General features: G+C 39.1%; 1 long non-coding RNA gene across 1 annotated transcript in view; it reads left to right on the forward strand.

The window, feature by feature from the left end:
* Positions 1-3,720, forward strand: part of LOC139801297 (uncharacterized) — a 51,478-nt gene extending 47,758 nt beyond the window's left edge. Inside the window, exon 3 of the long non-coding RNA XR_011728139.1 lies at positions 3,647-3,720. This is a non-coding gene — a long non-coding RNA (uncharacterized lncRNA). The remainder of the gene's footprint in view (positions 1-3,646) is intronic.
* The last annotated feature ends 2,280 nt before the right edge of the window (positions 3,721-6,000 follow it).

The raw sequence follows: 6,000 nt of genomic DNA on the forward strand, positions 1-6,000 counted from the left end.
TGCCAGATGGTCTGCAGGAGTGGCTGGAGCATGGTGGCAACAAAAAGTTGTCACCATGAAAGAATGGCTTTCCTGCCCTCAGAAGAAGCTGTGGGGATTACTGAAATTAGAGCTGGACTCATGCTGCAAACATTTTCCCCTGAGCGTTCATGTTCAGTGAAAGGAAAACAAATTTGCACCCGTGTGTAACCCATTGCCTCTTTTGTATTTGCCTTCCATGGGTCTCTCCACCCACTGAGCTTTATTTGTCTAATGAAGACTGGAGGGCTGCTAATTTTAAGCTCCCATATCTAGCAATTCCTGGCTGAAGTGGTATACTTCATTGTATTTATTATTTCTGTTGATTTGAATCAGTATCAAAAATCCTATTGAAGACGTCTCAACAGAGTTTTGATTGCAGATGATGGACATCTTGTGATTGAAATAATCCCAGGGAAATAACACTGGTTGAACTGGGACTTGCCTTTAGCAGAGCGAGGCCACCAAAGCTGCATTGAGCCACATTTGCCATAGGACCTAAATTGCACAAGAGGCACATCAGAGGCTAAAAACTTCATGAAAGCCCTTACCAGGAAAGGTTTTTTGGTACATAGCCCAAGGAGTTTTTCTCCAGACCCAGTGGGATTTTGCTGCAGGACCAAGGTTTACATACAAACAACCAAGGCCTTACACAAGTCCCTTGAAGTGCCTTAGCCTTAGTTCTGTATTTACCCCCACATGAGTGAGGACAAAGTGTGCTGTACTTTCCAAGGAGCAGCCCATGGAAGGCAGATTCCTCTGTGCAATGTGTTCTGCCTTGAACTTTGCCACTCCACTTGGGAGTTCATAGCCTGGAGGCTCTGACTCACAAACTCCTGTGGTCTGGGCTGCTGGCGCTCACTGCCTCTCTGCCAGAGGTTACCACAGGGAGGGAGGGGGGAAGAAAGTACCTCCTCAGCCACTTTGCAGTCAGAAATATTACTTTGGACTACTAGAGGGAGGAAGGGGAATGATGGAGCTCACCATTGCTAAATCCACCAGAGCCCTGTGCTCAGAGCTCTGAAAGTGAGCAGTTTCATGCAATTACTTTGAGTATATGTGGAAAGCAAAAAAATCTCACAAACTCCCGAGGCAGACAAACTACCAGCAGTGATGTTGTTCTTCTTCTCAGTAGATGCCATTAGAACTAGAGAGAGAGAGGGTAAATCCCTTCCAGAATTCAGTATTGCAGATTATCTCCTAGTCCATCCTGAAAGTGAGTTAAAGCCTCAGCATCTTCTGGTGTCCCCCCTGTTCTGGTGTCACTCTCAGCATCACTGAAGGGTGTGATTCCACAGGCTTAGCCAGGCTGGAAGAAAACCCAGTTTCTCCTACATTAGCTGAAGTATCACAGTGCCATTAAGTCTGGTTATGACACTCAGAGACACTCAAAGTATTTTTTAGTGAGATCCTAGGTTGTGTTCGGAAGATATTTTTATTATGAGCTAGCAGTAGACCTTTAGACATATTTTAAATGATGAGTTCTTTGACTGTAATAAAGACTTGGATTCCATTTTGGGGGCCATACATACAAAGTTGGTCTTATGCTTTGAGCATCTATCCATCTGGAAGAGTCACAGCTCATTCCACAGAGATAATCAAAGAGCCAGGAGATAACACTTTTTTGTTTTGTTTTGTTTTGTTTTTGTTTCAACAGATGAAGGCCAAAATGGAACCATAAATTCAGGAATAAGGGTTTGTTAGCAGTTTTTTGATAGATTTACCATGCTGTGCCATTGCCAGCTGAGCTTTTGAGTTCATATCTTATTTTCATTACAAGTTTTTGTGGTTCTGATGTTCCTGCTTAGACCTGTTAATATGAAAATTTCTGAACATTGAAGTGTGTGTGGAATCATGTCTTCAGGGAATGGTGTAACCTTGTTGCTGAATCTTTTAAAGCCAGACTGCCCAAAATGTGCTGGAGGGAAAAAAAATAATACATTAGCAGGGAAATGGACTACTTTAAGTGGCCTAATAGGTGTTCTTCAATGTTAAATTCTATCGCTCCACAATATGAAAACATTGATTTAATGAGCCAAATGAAAGCAGAAACTTCTTGGGGAAGAGATGAATTTCCTGATGATTCACTTTTCTTTTTCTTTATTTTTTTTTATTTTTTTAATCATGAAAAAGACTGTTTCTAGCCCATATCTTGCAGGCAAAGCCAGAAGCTATCATTTGTCAGGTAATAATAATGCATGGGGTGCATCCTTTTTCTTTATGAAAACAGCATAAATCTGAAATTCTTCCCTGCTGGAAAGAAATTTAATATTTAAAGGTAATTTGACCTGTACATGTGTGTGCCATGAATCTTTTATGTAACCTACAGCAAATGTATTTATATAATATTATTCTGAGGATAGTTATCTCTTATTCATTTTCTGGGATATTATTTTTCTTTCTTTGACTAATGTACATTTGGCCTTCTCATTTCCCAAAACTGTGTTAACCTTCATATTTATGCCTTTTCTCCCAGTTTTCAAGGTCCAGTAACTAACACTGGACATACGTGACTGATATTGGGATAGAACTGTTCTTTTTGCTAACATACAAGATATGCCTTTTTTTTTAACACAACCTCTTATTTCTGTTGCTGTTCTTATTACATTATTGAGTCAATAGTGATGTGTCCAGTGAAGAGAAAAACAGAGAGAGTGGAAAAGAACTATTTTTATTGTTTCACTTAAATTTCTGTTTGTAGTAACAATCCATGGGAGGTTGAGATGATTTTGGGTATCCTATTATCTCTGACCAGATCTCCCTTGAAGAGGAAAGAACACTTGGGACGTGGGTCAGCACAGCAGCTACATCCTCACATCCCACTTAGCCACACTTTGAACAAATTCAGAGCCCTTGTCACATCTCTCGACAGCAGTGAATTTCTTATGCTGAAATCTGGATGTGTAGGTCTGTTACCAGGGCTTTGATTGACAAAATGGCTTTGCTTGGGATGTCTGAGGAGGCCATTGCCTCCACCCCTGCCTCTACTGCTAAGTTATCTGTCCTGCTTGTCAGTCAGTCCCTGACACACCATCATTTACACTGTAGCATTTTAGGGTAAATCACCAATTTCAGCTATTTTTCAAACAGCATATGGTAAATTCCAGTAGTTCAGGAGCTGATTGACTCCAGAGCTCACATAGCTAAGGAATGAGGGTTAGGATGGGCATCTGGGACAGTGAAGTCACCAGGATGTCCCAAATGATGAGCTGTCCCCATCACTTAAAACTTTCCATTGCATCTTTGAGTTCAATGGATCTGACCTCTAATTGCTTTTAATTACATGTGTTGATCTTCTACTACTCTTAGACTGGACCAAAACTGTTATCAATCATTTTATCTCCTAATTACCCAACTGCTGCATGGGCAAACCACTCAGTATTCTTCACTGTGGCTGCATTTACTTGCAGGAGGCTCCTTGCAGTAGGTTTGCTGCCTCCAGAAATTTCTGCTTCAACACAGTGAAGCTTAGGAGCTATTGCTTGTCCCTACTTTACACAAACTCAAGATCCAGGAGTGGGTATGTCCCATGGAAGAGAGCAACCAGGAGCATATTGTTGCCCCCAAAATCAGTTTGCTTTATGTTCTATCATTTCATCACCTTTTTCATGTGCTCTGGTTTCATTAGGGCCAAGATGTCCTCTGGTGAAGGGAGGCTACTGGTCTACTGGCCAACTGGTGAAGTGACTACTGCTAAATCATGCTGGTTGTCATTCTGTAACAGTTGTGGTTCAGTTTCTGTGTTTCAGGGTACGTTAGGATTTGAGCTTGAAAAAGAGGAATTTTTCCATAGGTTATTATAACATTTTTTTCTGATATCATGAAATTATAAACAGTTCTTATTAAATCCTGTTATTTAATACAAAACACAAGGTTTGGGGCCAAACTCTTTGGCAGGATTCTTTAAATATAGCATTGGCAGAAGCACAGAGAAGAAATTCATATCTATGAGTTTGTATTACTTGACACATTTTTGTTGGGAAAGCCAGCTTGGTTCAGACATAGTGTAATCATACCAGACTGTTTGACCTTTCCTGAATTTCCCATTGACCTTCATACTCCAGTGAATCTTGACTTTTAAGCCTTGGGAAAGAGATCCTGTTGCTTCAGGATGTTCCATCAGGCCTTTTACCAGCATTAAATGCATTCTTTAAAATTTCTTAACATTGGAAACCAAATGGTACCTCTTGTACAACTGAAACTATGGTACTTAGTCGGTTGAGGATCAAAGAAAGCAGGCTGGGGGTAGTGATAAATAAGCATTTAAATATCAAAAAAAAAAAAAAAAAAAAAAAAATTGAAGTGCAAAATACAGGAGTCCATAATGATGTATAGACACACATGTATAGATGTATGCCCCCACAAAAAAAATCATTACCCAAGGATCATAATGGAAAAGCAAAGAGACTCCTCTAATTACATTCTTTTTTAATATATTCTTTAAAAGTCATGAAAATTTGCAGCCAGAATTTCTGACTTTAATATTATTTGTCTGAATGATGTATGTTGTATTACATTTGGCTGGTTATAACTCTGGGTATGTGGATGTACATATTTTTGTTTCATCCATGAGTTTAGTTTTCTCATTTCCACATGCAAAGATCTGAGTATGAGTGTAAAAACATGTAGTTGTGATAAGTTGGTAGATATTGAAATTGTGAAGCTTATCAGAGGTTTGTCTGGGTGAATATACTGTAGATGCAAAAATATTTTCAAAATCTCACATGAACCAAACATTTCTTACAACAGCTCAAATGGAATCATTTGCTTGGACTGAAAAATTCTAGATACTTGAGAAAATACAAAGAAAGAGAATAATAATAATTTTAAAAGCTGATTAAAGTTTTAAAATATTTTGGCCTGATTTCAGATCAAGTGGTGACACGAGATGTTAGCTGAAGTAGCAGGGTCTTCACTGTCAATCTGGCAGTGCTCTATGGAAATGTTTTACACTGAAGGTCCCTGGGAATTTGAGTGTCTGGCCTTTTGATTTGGCTTCCTATACTGAAGAGACAAAAAGGGGACTTTACTCCCATCGTTAGACTTCAATATTTCTACATGGGATGAGAAAAACAAGAAGAATGAGCTGATGAAAAGAGAAACTTAAGACTAACCATGGCCTTTTGCATGGTGGAGATTATATTGAAGAATATAAACTGTCCACAAGCCCTAAATAAGAAGTGACTGAGATCTGTGCTGGCCCAGATAGATATTATTCTTCCAGGTAAGAAACACAATAAAAAAAACTTCCTTAGCCTATTTCAGTTCCAATGGATTTTTTCAGACCATGTCAGGTGGAGAAAAAGGAAGGATGGACAAACATACCATAAATTTTTGTTCCATTTTACTGTTGTCTTTATTTCTTATTTTTCAGTCAACCTGACTTTGAAATAGATTAAGACTTGATCTCACCACACCTTGGATGTCCTGGGGATTGAAATTACACTAAGCCCAGAATAGATGTGCATGGAAATTACACATTTTAATCTGATGGCTTCACAAGATCAGAAGCCTTGGCAATGCTGACATTTTTGGCCTGGAACTTGGCAGGGCTGTGAAAAAATGTGGAGGTGCTGTGGCAAATGGTTCTTTTTCTGACTTGTAGTTATAGGTTTACCACTTCTGCAAATTAGCAATAAGGAGGACACTTTGGTATCAGTCCACTAGCATATCTCTCTCAAGATGAGAGAAGTTAATACAGAGCAGTGTAACCTCTTTTACTGTCTCCAGGATTCATATGAAGCTGTAAGAACTTTCTCAGGCTTTAAGTGTTCTAGAGGATACTAAATCTTAAGTCTCCTGGAGGCCAGAGGGGAAACTAAACGGTGTAGTTGTCACATTTTCTTGAAGTATAACATCCAGTTATATACTAAGCCAGTTATTTCCCTTTCTTTAGACCCAACCCATCTTGATGTACTAGGGCCATGTTGGTTTCAAGTTTTATTGATGTGGGGGGTAACCTTAGGCCTAAACCTCAAATGT

The sequence above is a fragment of the Heliangelus exortis genome, chromosome 11 (assembly GCF_036169615.1).
Source record: "Heliangelus exortis chromosome 11, bHelExo1.hap1, whole genome shotgun sequence".
Taxonomy (NCBI): domain Eukaryota; kingdom Metazoa; phylum Chordata; class Aves; order Apodiformes; family Trochilidae; genus Heliangelus; species Heliangelus exortis.